Source organism: Rattus norvegicus, chromosome 11, assembly GCF_036323735.1.
Source record: "Rattus norvegicus strain BN/NHsdMcwi chromosome 11, GRCr8, whole genome shotgun sequence".
NCBI lineage: Eukaryota > Metazoa > Chordata > Mammalia > Rodentia > Muridae > Rattus > Rattus norvegicus.
In genome coordinates, this window is record NC_086029.1 from 89180492 (window position 1) to 89203197 (window position 22706).

The window sequence follows — 22706 nt, forward strand, 5'->3', positions numbered from 1 at the left end:
TTTCTTTGCTGCACAGAAGCATTTTAATTTTATGAAGTCCATTTGTCAATTGTTGCTCTCATTTCCTGAGTAACTGAAGTCTAGTAAACTCGTCACGGCTAACGCCTAGATCCTGAAGTACTCTCCTACTGTCCCTCTGTTTCTGAGTTCCAAGTTCTACAGTCAGGTCTTTCATTCATTTGGAGTTAAGTTTTGTGCAAAGCAAAGGGGAAAGATATACTTTAGTTTTTCTACTTATAGCTGTCCATTTGGTTCAGAACCATTTGTTGAAAGTGCCTTTTTCCAACCTTGCTTGTTATTGTTTTCAAAATTTAGGTTGCCATGGCTGCATGGGTTTATATCTTGCTCCTCTATTCTATTGCATTAGTCTGCACGTCTGTATTATACTCTTTTCATTACACGACATGGAAGAATAGCAACATCGGTTACAGCAATATTTCCAGCATAGTCTTTCTGTTCAAAATTGTTTTGGCAATCCAAGATCTTTTGTGCTTGCATATGAATTCGTGGGGAATTTTTTCCAATTTCTATGAGAAAAAGCATTGGGAATTTTATTTGGGTTTCACTGAATCCAGAACTTGCTTTTGGTAGGAGAGTCGTATTCAAAATATTAAATCTTCCAATCCATAATTACAGGTCTTTCCATCTTCTACAGCGCTCCTCAATTTCTTTCTATAGTGTGTTACATTTTTCATTGTAGAAATCATTCATATGTTTGAGTAAATTTAGTCCAATGTAGTTTTCAGGCTAATGGCGAGTGGAATTGTTTCCCTGATATCTTCTTCCTATGTATTTATTCTTGGTGTACCAAAAATCCACCATCTTTTGAATGCTAGTTTTGTATCCCGCAACTTAGACAAAAAAAGTTTTGAGTTTTAAGAGTTTTCTGGTGGATGCCTTAGGATTTACTCTGCATCAAACCATATCGTCAGCAAGTAAGGAACCTCATGTTGACTTTTATTTCCTTCTCAGTTTATTGTGCTGGCTAGGGCTTTACGTACCACAGTGAATAAGAATGGGTAAAGTGTCACTTTATATTATTCTGAATTTAGTAGAAATGCTTTGACATTTTCCCCCTTGTAATATAATATTGGCTGGAAGATTTTCATATATAGCCTTTATTATGTTGAGACATTTTCCCTCTGTCCCAAATTTCTTCATGCTTTTTATCATGAAGATGTAGATTTGTTGAAAGCCTTCTCTGTGTGTATGGAGATGACTATGTGATTCCTGGTCCTTTGGTGCACTGATATAATTTATGTACCATTTATTGATGTGTACATACTCCACCATTCCTCACACTCTAGAATAAAGCCAGTTTGAACGAGTCAGATGATCTTTTTGGTGTGCTCCTGAAGTTGGTTTGCAGGTATTTTATAGAGCATCTTAGCATTTCTGTTCATAAAGAAGATTGGTCTGTGATTCTGCTTTTATGTTCGTTTATTTATGTGGTTTTGGTATCAGGATAATACCAACTTCATAAAAAGAGTTTAGTAGTATGTCTGGCTTTGTGGGATACTTGTGGATACTTGGAGAAGCATCAGCACTAATTCTTCTTTGAAGGCCTGGTAACGTTCACCAATGAATCCAGCTGGGTCTGGACGTTTTAGCTGCGAGAGCTATAATTACAGCTTTAATCTTACTACTCGTCATGCACCTGTTTAAATTGTTTATATTAGCTTTGGTACATTATGCGCATCTAGGAACTTACACATTTTGTTTAGATTTTCCAATTTAGTGGAGTATATGTTTTAAAGGCATGACCTAATGGTTTTTTAAACTTTACTGGGCAGCTGTCATAATATCTCCTCTTTTATCTCTAATTTTATTTGCTTGACTCTTTTTTTTTCCTTTCTTTTGATTACTTTGGCTAAGGGTTTGACAATCTTCTTCATCTTTTCAAAGAAAAGACTCTGTCTTGTTGCTTTGTTTTGTTTTGTTTTTCCCATTTCATTTGTTTCTGCCACGATCTTAACAGTTTCTTCCTGTCAACTGATTTGGAGCTTGCATTGTTCTTATTGTTCCAAGACCCTAATTTGTATCCTGAAGTTATTTGTAACAGAAAACTCTGATTTCTTAATATATACTAGGAATTCTCAACCTTCCTAATGCCATGACCCTTTAATTCCATTCCTCATGTTGCAGTGTCTGCCAACCATAAATTTATTTTCGATGTTACTTCATAACTGCAACTTTGATAGTGTTATGAATTGTAATGTGAATATCTATGTTTTCTGATGGTCTTAGGAAAAACCCGTGAAAGAGCTGTTCAACCCCCAAAGGGGTTCATATACACTTCTCTCCTAAGAGGGATTGTATGTTGTGTTGTCATTATCTTTTGAGTTTATGGATTTTTTTTTATTTCAACCTTGATTTCTTTCAGTGGTCTATTCCAATGCGTTTGGCTTATGTATGTTTGACATTTTCCCTCGCTGTTGGCTTACAGTGTTATTCCCTTGTGACCAGATAGAACACAAAGAACCCTATCAAAGAGACCCCAAGAAGCACAGTGCTTTCTTTGCTATACTTGTCAAACCTTTTTGTGTACCCTCATAGACTATCTATTTTGAAGAAGGTCACGTAGGCGGCTGGGAAGATGCTGTATGATGTTGGATGGAGTGTTTTCGAAATGTCTCCTAAGACCATTTGATCTGTGGTTAAGTTCATTCAGATATTTTTCTGTTTAGTTTTAGTCTGGATGATCTGACAGTTGATGAGAGTCTGGGGTGGAAGTTATCACTGCTACTGTTCTGGGGTAAACTGATTTTTACGTCTAATAGTATTTGTTACGTGAAGTTGGAGGCACCTGTGTTTGATGTGTGCTCACTGAGACTTAGAATCCTCACTCGGGGAATTGTTCTTCTATTCAACATGGAGCTACCATCTATATTAGCTCGAATTTCTATTCAAAATCTATTTTGATTAGAAAGTTAAGATGATTAATATTCAGAGTCATTACTGAAAGGTGTGCGTTGATTCTTCTCCTTTTCTTAACATCATCTGCTGTTTACCTCTTCTTCCCTTGCCTAATTGTTATCACGCCCTGGTTTATCTTTCTTCTGGCCTCTTGTCTAGATCCTTTCTCACTTCATTCTGAAGAATTCCTTCACATACATTCTGGAGAACTGGACTAGAGGTCACAAATTGCTTCTGTGTCGGACAAGTCTGCTGCTGCTCTCATAGGCCTGCTCTTACTTAGGATTCCGTTCCACTTTCAACATTCTTTCCTTCTTCCACACATTGACTGATTTAGTTATGATGTATTTAAGTATGATGAGGGGAGCTCTTTCCTGGCCTGCTTGCTGGGTATCATACATATCTCGTACAGCTAAATTGATGCATTCTTCCTTCCTGTGAGAACTTTTTATGATTCTTTCTAAAATATTTTATATGTCTGTAAAACTCGATTGTTCTCTTTCCTTTGTGCTCATCCTTCTTTGTGTTCTGTATATTTTGGAATCATTTGTTCCTTCTGTTTTTTTTTTTCACTGTCATACCTTTGTCTTTTGTGTCATTATTTCAACTCCTCCACAATGTCTCCATCTCTGTTCTTCTGTCCATTTGACTGCTGTGACTGTCCATCGAGGATTTTTATTTGATGTATGCCAGACCGTGTATCATCTACATCAGAGCAAGGTAGGCTGCCAGACGTCTTTCTGGAGTTGGTAGCAGGTAGCAGGATGCAGTGAGTGAGTAGGGGCCAAGGTTAGGGCCACTGAGCAGGAAGTGGCTGTAGTAGACTCAGGCAGCTTCAACAATGAAATCCTTAGGAGAATCTTCCCTGGAGGGCTACAGGTCAATAAGACAGGCACTTGTGGACAATCCTTGGTGAAATCACTCATGCACTCTATTCCTTGTGGATATGACCTTGTAAACAGTCTGAGGTAGGGTGGGGCTAGAGGTAGATGCTTTCTATTGGCTTGGTCTGAGACGTTAGGGATGTCTCATCTGCATGTGGAGGGCCTTCAGATATTGTCTGTACATGATTGATTGCCACAGTCCTCCCCAAGGGATTTCGTGGTCATATGTTCCACAATAGGAACCTGGTCTGGAATAGATTCAAATGCTTACCATTCTCAACTATGAGAAGTTCAGGGTTCCTGAATCCTCTCAATTTTACCAGGTTTTCTGTCTGGTGGAATGATCCACTGCCCCTCAGACGTAACTGTGTTTTTTACTCCTGGTAGTTCAGATTTGTTTTCCTTTAGTTTTTCTATCTCTTTATTGAATTCCTCTTTTGTATCTTGCATCATATTACTTATTTGATTCAATTGTTTGTGTTCTCATACAGGACCTTATGGTTTTACTTGGTTTTGTTTTCCTTTTTAAAAGGTGTGTGTGTGTGTACATATATATATATATATATATACATATATATATATGTATACATATACATATATATGTATATATATTTGTTTTCATATATATATATATGAAATCTGGATCTTGGTTACTAAGGTTAGGCATGGGAGGGAAGTAGAGTAGGTAAAGCTAAGGGCTTATTAATTATTTCCTTTTAAAATAAAAATTCTACATGGAAAAATAGCTGGGAGGGGAAGGTTAAGGTCCAGTTCTGTCCAGGTTCACAGAACTTCAGAGACTGGTAAAATTATGGACAGTTGTAATCAAGAAGTACAAAGAAGAGAGAGTAAGGATTCAGCAGTGAGGAAAAGACATAGGAAGGAGATGGGAAGACCGTGAGCTGTGGATGTAGAGTACAGCAGAGTGCTTTACAGTAGGTTGGGAGGAGAAACATTCAGGACAGCCCTTAAAACTTAACTGAGCAACATGGAAACAAAAGCAAAACCACAATGTGACATACATGTGAGTGGAGATTAAATAATAGAAAATAAGACACAAAAAAGAATAATTACATCACAGCCACGCTGAGTGGAAAGGTCCAGCTCTCCAGATCCCTCTGGCTCTATAGTATTCCACTTGGTGATTTGACGGGGAAGGGGCCTTGGGAAGAATTGGTCTGTGTACCATCCATTTTCTGGTGTGGGGAATGGGGAGAGTGGAAGTCTATTCCTAGTGGTTCTCTGGTACATCTGGACTCCACCTCGGTTTCCTCTGACCCTGCAGATCTGGTGTATGTGAGGGGCAGCACTCCCTTTGCAGTTTGTCCCTTGAAGCTCGATGTCCCAGAGGAATGCTGACTTCAAGGAAACTTACATCAGGCACTAATTATCAGTGATCCTGCCCTGCCCGCTTTCCCATAGAGATCTATACTGGCTTAGAAGTTCATTTACAACTCCTGTCTCTTGCTGAAAAAGAGTTTGATGTCTGTTATCATTGTCTGTTGCCTTTAATTGAGTCTTAGTGGTGATGCTTCTTATCTGCCGTCTTACCCAGAAGCTCCAACCCACTGCTTTTGTGATGCAACGTCCTGGACAAGATGGAATTTTAGAAATAGAGTACAAACTAGTAGTGACCAGGGTTTTGGGGGAATGAAGTGGGATGAAAATGGGTATGGATGTAAAGGCAACATGGGGAGTCATTGTGGGCCTGAAATGCCCTGTACCTTTATAAGAGTTAATACCCTGGGTAGTCTTACACTATAGCTTTGCATAGGTAGAAACTGAATAAAGAGCCCCTGTGATACTGCTAATTAAAAAAATTTTTAGGACTTTTGTTGTTTGGGTTTTTGACTAGGAAGTTGTGTTGTCTAGCCCAGGCTGGCCTTGAACTTGTAAACTTCCTGTCTCAATCATCCAAGTGCTAGACTTAGAGACATGTGCCACTAATTTTGGCTGCGAAGTAGAAAAGTTAGACATGAGGGCACATGACTACAGTCCAAGCTACTCAAGACCTTGGCACAGGAAGATTATGAGTTCAAGGACAACCTCAGGTACAGAGCAAGACCCTATCTCAGTTTAATCAAATAAAAGTATTTCCCAAGTACAATGGTGACAAGAATGTAAAGCTCAGAAAATAAAGAGCATTATATGAAAAGTGATTTTAAACTTCTTATAATCTTAGCATTGACATTACAATGTGTATGCAACTTAGACAATATCTATGGCTCCTTCAAATCTTGTAAAAATTTGAGTGAAATATATTCTCCTTCAACTTCTCAACACCCCATGAAGATTCAGACCACTCCAGTGTCTGCCTGTATCTGGAGGAGAGACTGATCACAGCTTGCCTGTTTCTGCAATGCTGCTTCAGTGGCATGCCTTCCATGGATGGATTATCTGCTAGCTCTTCTCATCAGTAGATGTCCAGCACTCTATTTTCTAGAGAAAGATGTGTGCCATCGAATGGATGATCAAAAGAGGCTGTGTGAGGAGAACACTCCATCACATCAGGAATATATATATGTATATATATATATAGATATAGATATAGATATAGATATATTATATCCATATATCCATATATCCACATATATATATCCATCCATCTTGAGCACCAGATTCTAAAGAGCACTTTGATCTCCACCTGCCAACCCTACTCCAGCCAATATTATCACAGTCTTTTTTTTCTGTTCCAAGGTCTTTAATTTCTTAGCCTTTCCTCTTTCTAACCTCTACCCCACCCCAGCCTTACATACATGCTTTTTCTCTTCACATACCAAATTCATCCTCATGACTCAGGGAAATTTAGCCTTCTCTCGTCACCTCTCCTCCTGGTAGCCTCCGACCTTGAACATAATTATTCCAATAAGATGAAAAGGATCTTAATGAACAAATAAGTTTCCTTCCTGAAAAATAAAGTTGTTAAAGTAGTTGTGCCATTTGTCAACAAAACTCGCTTTTTTTTGTCTTGCTACAAAACAATATCCACCCACTTGAGAAAGCTGTATATGTCAAGAGCCGAGTCTAGAGACTGAGCTAATAAACTGTTCTGATATTTTGATTTTTCAGAATCACCTCTAATATTGTTCTCTTGAAAGGGGTCACATTAGGGGAAAATAAAAATATCTCAATATCTATTCTTCAAAATATCACCATCTTCAGTAGGTATGAAAGACACTCACTCTCCACCTTTCTTGTTACCCACCAATGTCTAAGCAGCAATATTCCAAGTGTCAATGGACTGCTCATGGTGCCTATTACAGAGGAAACTATATTGTGATCTTACTCTCTAAAACTCAGGTCAAATCCTAGGCCCTACTATCTCAAAATAGCATAATGGAGTCCCTAGGGTGTGCTTTCATCCAATAGGACTGATATCGATTTAAGAGTAAGAGAGTAAGACACAGACTTACACAGAGAAAAGAGCATATGAAGAGACAAAGAAGACAGCCATTTACAGAGGGTCTCAGAAGTCAACCGTAGCAGCCTCTGAATCTCACTCTCCTAGCATCCGGAATCAAAGGAAGAAACTGTTATTAAAAGCTCACATTTTGTTATGCATGTTACAGCGGTCCTAAGCAAACTTAGACAATGGCTCTAATCAACCATGGCAATTTTGTTCTTTCAGCATTTTCTTTTTTGCCTATTAAAGAGAGCGAGGTACACGGGGAGCCTTTTGTCCTTTAAAAAATTGCCTCTTCTTTTTTGCTGTACATATTATTTTATGAAGACGTGATGTCTGGATCTACAGACACTGAAATTTGAAAGAACAAAAACGAAAGTCTTAGGAACCTTAGCTTTAACTTTTGACTGCAACAAGTTACTACTAACCCAGCCCCAGAATTATCCCGTCTTAGCCTTCTTCTTGTGTGCCCTCTTATCACAGCTAGCAACATCAAAACTGCTGCCCCTCTAAGAATCCCACTCATTCTTCTCCTGGGAGGTTGGTCCCCTTCTTTGTCTGGAATATGGAAGATTCGTTTTAAGTCATGACTGTAGCAATCACACAAATACATTTATGCCTATGAGAAATCTTAAAAGAGTGGGATGATGGTAAATGGAGTAGGGGTGGGGGCATATTAGATGGTACCTAAAGTCATCCAGTAGAAAAGTGTTCTCCCTCCCCATGTTGAGGCATATGAATTTCTTTAGTCAACAAACATTTATCGACACAGTTTATATTTCAGCCAGGGCCCTTGCCATGAAATGGAAAACAGAGTCATGAACCCGAGTCTTGAGCGTGATTACTTATTGTAAAATACAGACTGCATTCATTCATTCCCCTCATGGTAGAACCAATGAATTAAATCCTGTTGCTCAGTGCCAAGAGAGCCGAGACAGCGTCCTTTCAGCTCTCCATGATAGAGTCTATATTAGTATGCAGCACTTGACGAAAAATCAGGACATGACAACTCTAGTTGTCAAGACTATCTGTCTCTGGGAGCGCTGCATGCTGGCACCAGCCACTTTCTGGCTGGTCACCACAACATAGGAAAGCTCTCTGGTACCACTGAGCCACAGGCCACTGCTTCCTCTCCTTGAGCCTTGTTGCGACCAGTGTGTGGCTGACCCAAAACAGCAGCTGACATGATTGGTAGCAAGTGAAGTCATCTGTCTGAACCATGCAATTCTTAAACTGGAGTGGGGAGGAGCAAGCAAAATAAACCTTGAGTTTTTTGGGTTTTTTAAAATTTTCTTTTTATATTTGTGTTTTTTCAAAGAGAGCCAAGAAATCCTTATTTTCCTTCCAGGTGCCCAATAGCTGAAAAGCCACTTTTGAGGGCGCCAATGCCACTGCCTCAGTATTGTTGTTGCCTCACTGAGGGGTGGGTAGGGACTGGCAGTTAGACAAACCATGTTTTAATTGGCCTCCTCCTAGAAGCAGAAGGGCCAAATGTTTGCGGGATGCTTATTCAAGCCAGTTTCAGAGCAATAAAAGTGCATCTTTGATACGCGGAGTTTATGTTCTTCATAAAAATGCTAATTGCAGTCTCTGCTGAAAGCGGTGGTGAGAATGCTTTTCCCCTCAGGCGTTTTAATATGAATATGGTTGTGCTGTGTAGGTGACCTTGTATTCATTAAGAGATGGCTAAGCTTGAGTCCTTTGCAGCCCCCACACTAAGGGCTCTACCACTGTGATCCAAAAACATTCAGCCTCTTCATGGAAAACTGGAAAGCAATGTATTTCTTTTTCTTTTTTTTTTCTTTTTAATCTCTTACTACAAACACACAGGGGGAGATTACAATATTTTTTCCTTCTGTGAGTATGTTTTTCCAAGGTCAGTTTGGAGGTCCTTCCTATTTGGCTGAGAAAAACTGGAGCCCCAGTAACTAACTGTGTTCACAGCCCTCTCTGTGGCTTGGAAACCTTCCCCACCTACAGATGCTACAAGAAGTTGCTGATGTTTTTCCAGGGCCCCACTGTTTGCTCCTCTGCTACAGACAAGGAAGACAGAGCGATGGGTGAGGTTTTATTTGTCCTGCAGGATGAGTCACGACACAAGAGTTTCCAACACAGTATTCAGGGGACTTTCTTGCCTTTGCCTACCCCACCCCCATCCTTTTGACATTTGGGTCCTCAGGCAGGTTTCCATTCACCCCCCTCTGACCATCCTCTCCCTCAAATCTCAAAATATAACAAAAACTCTTTTTAAAAATTTGATTCCCCACAATTGCACTCAAGTTACTCTGGGAGCGTGTTTAAAGGGCAAGGGTTTTGAAACATGATCAACAAAGTAATCAGTTCTGGATTACACTGAATAGCATCCTTCCAGGTGGAACCAAGCCTTGAGAGGAAAAACAGCTTCCTTCACCCCTCCCTCCATGAATGAGAATCTGTGTTTCAGAGCTTTTTATTGAATATATCCCAGTGACGCCTGTCTCCCCAGCAGGGAATATGCCGTCTTTCTCAGAACCGAGACTCTTCTTCGGCCCAGCGTAGCCAGGTATTGCTCAACAGTTTGGTCTGTTCGCAGGGGGAAAAATGGCATCGCCACAGCAGGCTTCCTGCATTCTTAGGAATACTGTATGCTTAGCTTCTTGTTTTACCTCTTAAGATTAAGGTGAGAGAGTGGTAAGTCTAAAGGAATTAGAACACAGCTCGATAAGACATCATACCCCTAAGCAATTTCATCCCTAATAGGGAAATCTACAGGTTCAGAACCTGATTCCCAGAGCTCGGGTAAAGTTCTTAGCCACAGTAGTATCTGCAATGCCCATATACAAATGGGGTCCTGCAGCACACGTGTAATCTCAGCACTGGGGAATTACAAGTGGGTCCAGAGGCCAGCCAGTTCTGTCTGAAATCAGTAAGCTTCAGGCTCTGTATGAGATTTTTGTCTCAAAAAATAAAGTGGAGAGCTACTCTGGAAGGCAGTCCGCATTGACCTCTGGCCTTCCCATCATCTTGGGGTGTGTGTACCTGCACACTTAGGTGCATATATGTGCCCCACATACACAAACACACATAGGAAGAAACCTAGATTTCTACTGCCCCTGTTACCTTATCTGTTTAGTTGCAGCATGTACAAAGCACAGTTTTTTGCTCTTCACTTTCTGATCTACAACCTAGCCAAACAGGATGAAGGACTAGGGACGTGGCCCTTAGTATGGAGTTGTTACTATACAGTACTCTGCTCCGTCATTCCAGATCACAAATAAATGCCTTCTTGAAACCATCCTATGGAACCAGAGAGCTCGGGGTAATAGGAGTCTGTGGACTGCATCTTCAAGAGCATCTTCAAGGACCATACAGGTCAGTCATATTCATCATTGTATATTAGAGAAAGCAGAGGATCTACTTCAAAGAAGAGTTCATCTCACCCTCACTTTAGATCAAGCTAGTCTAGAGTCACAGAAATGAAAAATTCATTGACAGTTGGCTTGATATTGACTTTTGCGATGTTCTTCCAAAGGTCTCAAGAAGGAAGTTACTTTATGGTTGGAATTGGGGGTCAGAGAATAAGCCAATAGATGTGTTAAGAAACCCCTCTGTATGATGTAGAAAAATCTCCCCAGCACTGTTGCCATTTGCATTAATCAGGACGCCTCCCTACTAACCAAATAAAATACAGCTAGGTATTATGAGGTGAGAAAAGAGAGCTATAGACGAGGAATATGAAGACAGTAAAAGCATCATGCAAAGGAAAAGTGCCCCACTGCATACAGATGAGGACTGGATACAGCCTAGTGTCAGCAATGCCAGAGATCCATCACTGGAAGGCATCATTAGATAACTTTATCATTGCAGAGATAACAAGGTATATGTTCATCAAACCAAACCAGCCACAAGGCCACTAGGTGACATAAGCTTATAGAGCCTCAGTAATATCCACAGACCGTCATTGACCACAATATTGTTCTGTGACTCAGCCTAAAAATAGTGATATCAGTGAGTAGATATCTGTGAAGGACAGATAGAATTTGAGAAGAAGGAGGACATCACCCAAAAAAATCAGCATCATGTAGCAAGATCTTTGGGAGTCAGAAAGGAAAAAGAACTGAGACTTCCTTTCATTTTCTTTCTTTATCATAGTGACACTCAAAGTGGTAGTTTATCAGTAAAACTTTTGGCATGCTTTTTCTCTCATGATAATAGGTGAAAAATTCTTTAGATATCTAGATAAGAGCTGAATAAATGAGAACATAGGTCAATGAATGGGTAGCCTCTAAAGAAGCTGAGATTTATACAGAAAATCATGATGAGATATTAAAAGCAGCCACATTTGACAGTAAGTTAGGTTGGGGGAGTATAGGGAGCTGTGGAACATAGGGAACAGGTTTTGTACATGTCTGGGACATGTGAGACTATACGACTCCATTCACAGAAGCAAGACAGGGTCCAGAAGAGGCTTCTGTTAGCTTTCATCCTGCCGAAATAAGACTGAGGTACACATATTGTTTAAAGGCTCTCTTCTGAACTGAGAGTACATTTGGGGCTTGGGAAAGAATACAAAGCTATACAGAAGGATTTTATTATGTTATCTTTGAGAGGCGTCAGGCAAAGCTCTGGGCAAAGATGAACATGCCCAAGATAGAGGGCAAAGAAGAAGAAGAAAAAAAACAGACAGTGCTTTGGGGAGGGAGGCAAAATGAGCTGTTCTCTGTTTGGGAACCATATCTTGATCTCCTGATCTAGCTATCTAATCTCTTATTTGTCCAGATGACCCAGAAAATACTGAAGATCATTGTCCTGCCTAAGGAGAGGAGCCTTTAAAGGTGAGCATATGCCAGCCATTACCTAGAAGCACCAGCTTCTGCATTAGACATCAACAGCTCAGGAACAAAGTGGTTCAGAGATTTACCACTCAGGCTGTACACCGTAAGCTTATGCTTTTCTCTGATGCCATTTAGTTTATGATAGTGTTATTAAAATGAAAGGATTGTTTTTAATGAGCTGGGAGGGAATCCACTTAACCAAATTGTTCATAAACAGCATAAAACACATCAAGACTTTGCCTTGCGCCAATCTACCAATACAGTATCCTGCCGTTGCAAGAACCTTTTTATATAAACATTTACAAGAAGAATTTTTTTTAAAAAATAGGAAAATGGTTGGGGAGCCACCAGATGGAATAATACAAGAATAAACTCGAATGTTGTTAAAATGGGCCTCACCAACAACAAGGAGAATCTCCCAGTGCCTGGGAGTTGGAGTGACAAAAGGAGCTGGGGTTTGGAGTAAAGCAAGTACTGGGGAGCTTCTCTGGGGACTCCTTTCCGCTAACCTATAAAAACTAGAATGTTGTGTTTATTAAAATTCCCAAAGCCTAGTTTGCAATAAACTTGCAAATAATATTTGCAAATTGATTCATTACCCATCACTTCTCTCTCAACAGTCAACTTCTAGTCGCTTCCAAACTCATTTGAAAGATGTAATGTAAGCGCTGGGGACTTGTCACACAGAGAGAATGCCTTCTCCTGGGTTGCCCCAGGCTAGCCATTTTGTACTCCATTTCTGAGGTGGCAAGGTCTACTTATGTCGCTGTGTGTCAGAGCCTGTATATCGCCCACCATTGCCATTTCTCCATCTGCCTTGCTTATCCTAAGTACAAAGAAAGGCACATTAACAGAAATACCAATTATATAATTTTTGCAATTGCTCTCCAGCCCGTCCCTCCACTCTCACTGGCTCCCTTATGCAACCTTCCAACTCGGAGCACATTTGAAGCAAACTTGGCTCACAAGGAATTTTGCAAAGAAACCACAAAATAACATGATTGTAAAAATGTTAGCTGCAAAAGTAATAAATAAGGAAATAAATAAGGGTATAACCACAGAGCCTTGTCTGGCTCCTCCACTCTCTGACCACAGTGGCCCTCCGCTGTCTGTCCTCACTAGGGGACTGAATGAGAAGCCAAGAAAACAGGAACACACCTCTTCCTGGCTCAGGTCCCTCATAGGTGGAAGTTATATTTCTGTCTTCGCAAGTCAGAAAGTTCTATACCGGAATCATCTAACAGCGAACAATGTAGAGAGGGTTGGCTCCATGCCATCATGGATTTAGGCTGTCTGTCATTCTTTAAGTCTAACAGGGTCAGGCTTTGTGCCTCGATACATCCATGAGATACCTCACTTCCCTCCTTTTAGCTCCAGAAAAACAAACAAACAAACGAACAAAAACAAAACAAAACAAAACTCTAAGAATCAGACGTAGTCCATTCCCACTATGCAGATGAAGACAGTAAAGCCTAGAAAACAAATAGCAGTTGGACTACATTTCCCAGATACTCCTTAATCTCTGCAATTACTGACAAGGGAAGTAGAAAGTGCAGGAGTAACATACTATGCCTACTCCCTGTCGCTTTCTGACCACTACTTTCAAGTCTAGCTTAGATGCCCTTGTTTTAAGAGAATTAGGGCCAAGTGGTGTGGGGCATACCCTTAATCCCAGCACTCAGAAGGCAGAGTCAGGCAGATGTCTGTGAGTTTGAGGCTAGTGTGATCTACAAAGACAATTCCAGAATGGCCAGGGCTACTAAGAAAGAAAGAGGGAGAAAGGGAGAAAGAGCAAGAGAGAGGGAGAGAATTATGAACTGATACAATTCAGGTCCACACAGCAAGATTGTCAGTTATTAGCTTATTTTCTTGGAAATCTGAATAGCCTCAAACCATTCTTCATCAGAAGATCTCTGGCTGATAATATTCACCCACATGTGTAACTAATGTTGTCCAATCAAAGACAGAACAAGAGCATGACATCTGGGCCTAAGACTCAACAACAATGCAAAGGAGCCAATTCAAGACTAGTGATCAATAGTATTTTATGTGCAGGTTAAGACTTGAATGTTAAAGATGGAAAAGAAACAATATATGCAGATAGCAGAATGACAGATGTTTGAAGAGGCCTCCCTGCATTAACAAAAGTTAAATAATACCCTATTTAGAGCATTTTATCTAGGAGCAGTGACCCTCCACTAGAATTGTACTATGCATGTGGCTTTCAGAGTCCTTCAGGATAGCTTATTTTCCAGCACAAGAAAAGTAACGATGGAGAAAGGGGAAGAGAAGTGCGGGAGAAAGAGAAAAGAGAGAGAGAGAGAGACCAGTGAATGGATAGATACATAGGAGAGCAATGATGGGGCAGTGGTTACACCACACATGGGTTAAGAATAATACAGTTACTACCTAATGTACCAAGCATGCTTACATCAATGCATGTCTTTGGTTTTCGTAACATCTGCATAAGTAAGGGTCATTATCCCCATTTTCCTAATGAGAAAATACAGGCTTCTGAGAGACTGCAACACGACTTCCAAAATGGCCAGCTCTTCCTGGGAAGCCAAGACTAATACCCTAGTTCCCAGTCTCCACCTCAGAGTTCCCCACACCCTTCAACACCATACTCAAAGTTCCAGAGAAGAGACACCATGGAGCTCAGTGTGCCACTCAATCAGGAGAGGAGGAGGAAATTAGGAACCTGAATGGAATACAGGTAACAAGGAGTGCACTGGTCTGAGGGAGCCATTGAAAGTCAAGTGGAATTGTTCCTTCTCTGAAACATACTAGTCCAAACCTTGAAGTTCTGTGATTTTAACCTACACATTATCTTAATTCCGTAGGGATAGAACTCTTTCTAAAACAGATTATGCATTTGTCAATATTCCAGGACAAAGTATAAAGAGCCTAATTTAGCCTTTCAGAGAGACTAGACTGTCTCTGTGCTGCACAGCACTCTAGAGGACTCAGCACTGATGGGGTTGCTGGGACTTCGTGGCCATTGGGAATTTGTGGAAGTTACTGTTTTGCTTTGTTCTCTGCATCTCTCTTTATCAAGCCTTGGGCAGGCCTGCATATGGCCGCCTCTCTGTCCACTCGAACGTGTTGTTTGGGAACTCATATGCATCCGGTGGTGGTCAAGCAACCCAACTCTGAGTGTGGGACCCCAGTCCATTAGCATAGGGAACACAGATCTGAGCCCACCATGTGACTTTATTCACATCATTTCCTGTCTGATTCACCTGATGTTTTTTCCTGTGGTCCTGAAGATCTAAATCAAATACAAACCTCCTCCAGAAAATAGCCTAGAAGCTCCCTTGCTCAAAACGCTTCGGCAGATGAGCCCATGGTGAGGGACATCAGCACTGCCTCTCTTGGTTTGACACTGAAAACTTGAAGACAGAAATTGCATCTTATTTGGCTGTATGTGTCTATCCCTCAACCAGGACTTTGTTAACAGTAAGGTTAGAAATGCTGTCCTTGGGAACATTCGTTCTGGAAGGAGGCGAGCAGAAGAAAGCGAAAAGGGAGAAACAGTTAGTTAGAAGCCTGTTAGGAAGGTGGGGACAGGGACTAGGGAGCTCGAAAAAGTTACACATGGTGTCATAAAAATATAAAATGATACCTGTGCACATATGGGCACATTTTCCCTTAGCCCCAGTCATTTTCTCACAGTCAGTGCAGTCAAGATCCATTTCTGAAACTCCCCAAACTTCTCCCAAGATTTTGCCACAAAAATCAGAACTAAGGCTCAGTCTCCAGTAAATGACTCAGATGACCACTCCCCACCCCCAAAGATGCCCCCCAAAAGAGATAATAAAATTCAAGGAACCTGGTGCCTGAGGCCTGTGGGAGAAGGGCGCAGCCCAGCTGGCAGCAGACAATGTTCTCCTGTGGCTGCGGGCTCTGCCCCTTCCGGCTCCTGGCTGCCTGGCTCCATTGCATGTCCCTGGATGAACCCTTGACAGGCCCTCCCGCCGCTAGACAGGTATTCAAATGAATGCATGTTTTATTTTTAAAAAGACTTTGTTTAAAAATATGGTCTCAGAAAGTTCTCTGTTCCTCTTGCTCATCAACGCCAGGATATGAAATTTTGCAGCCAGTTTGAAATCAACATCAAAGTAATTCAACGTTGGTTGGGCTCCTGATAGATGCCCAATGAATGCCCCGGCTTTGGAAATTACCGGTGTTTCTTTTAGATCTTTGGTTGAGTGGTTGGCATGCCACATAGGACCCGAATTGCCACAATTCATAGCAGCCTTGTCCCACTATGTGTAGCCCTGGGTTGATACATAGAGTGTCTGAAATTTAAGCTTCTGTATGTATGTAAAGTTACACATGGTGTCATACATGTGTGAGTTATATGCACAAGTATGAGATGATACCTTGCACATACGATCACGTGCATATGGATGCCTGAGATAAACATTGGATTTTGTCATCCCCCATCACCTTTCACATTTGCCTTCTGAGACAAGTCCTTTCCCTGACCCTGAAGTTCATAGTTTGCCTAGGCTGGTTGGCCAATGACCTTCATGGATCTATCTCTGCCTATGGCCCATGGCTGGGATACAGGCACCAATGACCACACCCCGATTTGTATGTTTTGAGCATTCAACTCAGGTCTCCACTCTTGCTCAGAAAACCACTTGCTGAGAGCCATATCACCAGACCTTAAACTTAGCATTTTAGAAGTAATGGGAAACTGAACTCAGTGAATCATTCATTCTACCACAGAGCTACATTCTTAATTCCATTTTAAACTCTTGAACTTTTGATCGAAGGGGCTGCCAAGGTAGGTGAAACACTTTGGATCTTGCCAGCATATTCTAGAAATAGCATCTCGATTCTCCTTTAGGAGACCATTCCGTCTATTCTCAATCCATGTGGTTTAAGAAGGAATGACCATGATCTTGTGGACTTCAACAATGGAGTAAGTCCAGGCTGTCTTACTAGCACATACAAATAACCTCATAGCCACATAGCCAGCAGGCCAAGTTCTGTCCATGGAGAGTTAATTTATCAGATACTTGGGTAAACACACAATTTTATTATGTTTACCAAACTGAGACCTTAGACCTGAAGTTGAGGGAAAGTGTGATAAGGCTTGGCCAGTATTAGGAGGATATATGGAGGATATATGGAGGATATATGGAGGTTGCATTTGGAATTTCTCTTAGGGGATTGTAAAGTGTTCTTGCAGGTCATTTCTGGACAGGCTTTTTTTTTAATTCATGGGTAGATTCTGGAGAAATAACTCAGTGGTTAAAAGAACTGACTGCACTTCTGGAGGACCCAAGTTCAATTCTCAGCACCTACATGGCCACCCACAGCTATCTGTAACTCCAGTTCCTGGGGACCTCTTGCCCCCTTCTGGCTTCCTCAGGCAACAGACATGATACACAGACATACATTCATACATATAGAATAATAAATAATAAAGTTAACCCCTTTTGAAAATCCAAGGGTAATCTCATCTCCTTTATTCCAAATAAAGGAAATGGGTGGAGGAAAGAGCTTGCCAAAACTATTGGCTATTAAATGATTGCATGCTGCGGGCTAGACTATTGACATGCATGATTGCCAAGGGTCACAGCAGCTTCACGAGATATGCATTATCTTCATCCTTGAGATTTGGAAAATGAAACTTAAATTTTCTTTCGCTTCCTTTCTATAGGCTATCTGCTTACTTCAGAAGCTCTTCCTTTTTCAACCAATTGAGGAGGGCCCACTTGTCTCCTCAGATGCCTCCAAGGCCCCCGATCTTCCACCCTTCACACTTTACTATATTCTCTTCCTCCTCTTAAACACTAAGTTTATTAGTCTTAGGAAACTTTTTCTCTACCTGCCTGCAATGTTTGTGAGTTCCTTGAGAAACCAGAGTAGATAAGAAGAAAGGAAGAAAGAAGAAAATGCAGAGGACGCCAGGTTGAGTTTGTTTTGTTTCTTTTTCTTTTCCCAAAGCAGTGGATTTATTCTCTGTGATATCTCAATGTTTAATATGTGGCGTCAGTTTTGATTTAGACATGTGACCACCGTTATAAAGAAGATGAGGAGGATGCAAAAGAACAAAAGGCCCGAGCTAAGCCAAGCTGAGGTCGAGCAGAAGCAATCTACTCGGAAGTCATCAGAAGGAATTACCAAGAAGGGCAGGTGAAATTCTTGTGAGAAATGCTTTCCTTTTCAGAGCCTGGAGAGGGTCTATGCAGTTGAGCAGTGATCGAATTTTATTTCAGTATCTAGTGTTCCTAAATGACGTCAGCTGAAAGACTTGCATGGTTTCCTGTTCCCCTCCTCAGAGCAGGGACTGCTCAGATCAGTTTCACTCATGAAGCTAAGCTAGCTCAATGATGGCACATTTCTCATGCTAGGAATACTAGGATTTCAAAACAGATGAAGACTGAGCCGCTCGCTCACTTCACAGAGATTTCAGTTCACAGGTGGTAAGCTTTTCATGGTCTACTATAAGCAATGCTATTTATTAGAGACTGCCTCCTACTTCTATAGCTTGCAGTCAAGGCAACCAGGCCATCTCCCAGCTTGCGTTTTATCGTCAGGATCAAAGACCAAGATCTGGTTGGGTTAGAATTGAGCCAGAGACAGAAGAACAGTGAGCAGAGGACCCAACTTCTCATACCAGCACTTCTCTACACTAGACGGTCAGCATTTGAATAGCGTTCACTATTCAGAGTCACACCTTTTTTGTCTGTCAAATGGGTAGAAGGAAACCTTTCCAATGATTGGTGTGTGACACAATAAAATACTAGCATGATGTAAGAAAAACCTTTTGTAAAACTGTAAAGTGCTACACTAATACTGCAAACTGCCTGAGTTGAATGGTAACTGTATTCCTCCTTCTCCTCCTCTTCCTCCTCCTCCTCTTCCTCCTCCTCCTCCTCTTCTTTTGAAGCAAAGGGTTTTGTTTTTCATTCTTTTTTTTTATTAACTTGAGTATTTCTTATATACATTTCGAGTGTTATTCCCTTTCCCGGTTTCCGGGCAAACATCCCCCTCCCCCCTCCCCTTCCTTATGGGTGTTCCCCTCCCAACCCTCCCCCCATTGCTGCCCTCCCCCCCATAGTCTAGTTCACTGGGGGTTCAGTCTTAGCAGGACCCAGGGCTTCCCCTTCCACTGGTGCTCTTACTAGGATATTCATTGCTACCTATGGGGTCAGAGTCCAGGGTCAGTCCATGTATAGTCTTTAGGTAGTGGCTTAGTCCCTGGAAGCTCTGGTTGCTTGACATTGTTGTACATATGGGGTCTCGAGCCCCTTCAAGCTCTTCCAATTCTTTCTCTGATTCCTTCAACGGGGGACCTATTCTCAGTTCAGTGGTTTGCTGCTGGCATTCGCCTCTGTATTTGCTGTATTCTGGCTGTGTCTCTCAGGAGCGATCTACATCCGGCTCCTGTCGGTCTGCACTTCTTTGCTTCATCCATCTTGTCTAATTGGGTGGCTGTATATGTATGGGCCACATGTGGGGCAGGCTCTGAATGGGTGTTCCTTCTGTGCCTGTTTTAATCTTTGCCTCTCCCTTCCCTGCCAAGGGTATTCTTTTTCCTCATTTAAAGAAGGAGTGAAGCATTCACATTTTGATCATCCGTCTTGAGTTTCATTTGTTCTAGGGATCTAGGGTAATTCAAGCATTTGGGCTAATAGCCACTTATCAATGAGTGCATACCATGTATGTCTTTCTGTGATTGGGTTAGCTCACTCAGGATGATATTTTCCAGTTCCAACCATTTGCCTACGAATTTCATAAACTCGTTGTTTTTGATAGCTGAGTAATATTCCATTGTGTAGATGTACCACATTTTTTGTATCCATTCCTCTGTTGAAGGGCATCTGGGTTCTTTCCAGTTTCTGGCTATTATAAATAAGGCTGCAATGAACATAGTAGAGCACGTGTCTCTTTTATATGTTGAGGCATCTTTTGGGTATATGCCCAAGAGAGGTATAGCTGGAACCTCAGGCAGTTCAATGTCCAATTTTCTGAGGAACCTCCAGACTGATTTCCAGAATGGTTGTACCAGTCTGCAATCCCACCAACAATGGAGGAGAGTTCCTCTTTCTCCACATCCTCGCCAGCATCTGTTGTCACCTGAGTTTTTGATCTTAGCCATTCTCACTGGTGTGAGGTGAAATCTCAGGGTTGTTTTGATTTGCATTTCCCTTATGACTAAAGATGTTGAACATTTCTTTAGGTGTTTCTCAGCCATTCGGCATTCCTCAGCTGTGAATTCTTTGTTTAGCTCTGAACCCCATTTTTTAATAGGGTTATTTGTTTCCCTGCGGTCTAACTTCTTGAGTTCTTTGTATATTTTGGATATAAGGCCTCTATCTGTTGTAGGATTGGTAAAGATCTTTTCCCAATCTGTTGGTTGCCATTTTGTCCTAACCACAGTGTCCTTGAAGCAAAGGGTTTTTAGTGAATATATTTTACAAATACACTGGAGAATCATGCGATGCTGCCTGCATTGGATGCAATCCTAGGCCTCAAGTCTACACAGTCCTTTGCAACTGGACCTGTGATAGCAGAACCTTTCACCTTGCCTTTACTATGACCCTTGCATTTTCCTCAAAATAAAGAAATAACCCATCTTTTCTTCAACATGACTTTCATTGTGGAATTGCCACTGTTAGATGGACCCTTGCTCTTAGTTCTGGCTTGCCATGCCATCACCATGTCTTCCGCACCAGCAGCAGGAAGTATGTTCAGCCATCCCTTGATTCCCAGTTTTTGGCTTCTACAAGTCTTTGGCTCCTATATTTTCAGAACAGTTGATCATAACTCCTACTGGAAGACCCAGAGGACTTCAGAGGACTCACCACAACCTTGCTTCGCGACATCTTGAGTGCCCAGAGTCAGAAAGGACAGACATTTTCTTCCTATTGGTAAAGACAAATCGTAAAAACAGACCCCAAAATTACAGTGCCAACCCTTATAAGCCAGGTTCTTCATTTCTTTAACTGTTGGGAGTCATTAACTCGGTGTAAGTATTTTCTGGGACAGAAAGTGTCTTTTAGTCCCTTTGCTATCCTGCTGAGTAAGAACGATATACTCAACATTCTAGGTGCCAAGGAAGCCAACAGTGGTGATGGCAATGGTGATAAGTATCCAGTATTCCTTGGGCAGCTTCCATATTTGATCCTATTCTACATTTCCAATCTTTTAACACTACTTCAAAGGATATATTTGTAACCTCGTGCCACAGATAAGAAGATATGATTCAATGTTATTCAATAATTTCCCAAACCTCACACAGTGGCTCATTAGAAACCTTGCTCATCTCTAACCCCTCCATATTTCAATACTATGCCACATTGCCCCAAAGGCCATGGTCTTTGTTCCCACAGAGCTTACAGGTTAATGAAAGATGTAGACAGTGTATCAGGCAACTAGGATAAGTACCTCCACTTGTCCGAGAATAGAAATCTATCTCTAAGTCTGCTGGTCATTTTCCAGGAGCCTGGGCCAGACATGCATCTGTAAAACCATGAGTCCACGGTTTCCTGTGAACTGCTTACAGCCAGCCTCTTTACACTACACATAATACCACCCCTCACATTCCTCGAAGACGTTATGTGTGTTTTCAAGATATTTTCACCCACTGTCTTATTGGTCCTGCCCAAAGACATTTGAGATGAGTGGCTAGGGATATTATACTTATTTCACATGTGGAAACTTAGCCACTAAGAGAGAAGGTCACGTGGCAGGTGATTAGATTCATTCCAAGACCTCACTAACGTCTAACCTTAATGGCATGTCACCTAACATTGTGGCCCAAAGTCTTAATAAGCTGATTTATTTACTAGCCAAATGTCCAAATGCTTCCAAAATGACTCGAGATAGTCTCATGAAGACCCTGTGTTCTACAAAGTCCCACTCGCCCCAAAATCAGGTGCCTTGTGCTTATCTCTAATACATTCTGCTTCTGAGTTTAGAGAATTTAACCTCAGCCTTACTTAGGCATTGGATTAGACTGCCTTTACCTTTGTATAATGTAAGCATCTACTGCGATGATTTTGATAATTAAATAGCAATTTAATTATCAAACACTGCTGGTCCTAGTTAATATTGTTTAAGGATGCCTGGTTCAGACAGCCCCTGGGTATCAGAAATTGGAAATACGCAGTACTGTTTTCAAGGGCAAGAAAAACCACACCCACACATTCTGTGTTAGTCTATGAGATTGGGGTCCAGGCATTGTGAAAAGTTTTCAGAGACTCTGGCACTGTTCCACCTGCTACCTATAGCCAATATGGTTTTAAATGCTGAAATGTGATTTTGTTTTCTTTTGTTTGTTTGTTTTATGATGCTGGGGATTGAACCCAGGGCCTTGTTCATATGAGACAAGCACTGCTCCTGAAATTGGTGGCATTTTGGGGCAGGGTCATTCTATGTAACCCAGGCTATGCCAGAAGTTACCATGCATTCAGGCTAGCTTAAAATCTGTGATGCCCAATCCTGGTGAGCTGAGGTAAGTAGCGTGTGCCTCTTCACTTCAACCGCTAGCCTTCTTTTTATTTTGCTTCACCAGAAGGTACACCAACCATCTAGTCAGGAGCAACTCCAGGCGGGCAATGACTTTCATTGTAATTGTCATTTGGGAAAGGACAAAAATGATTACAGCTGACACGTATGTCTCAGTGGTCACAAAGAGTAAGCAGAATACAAATGGCTAGATTG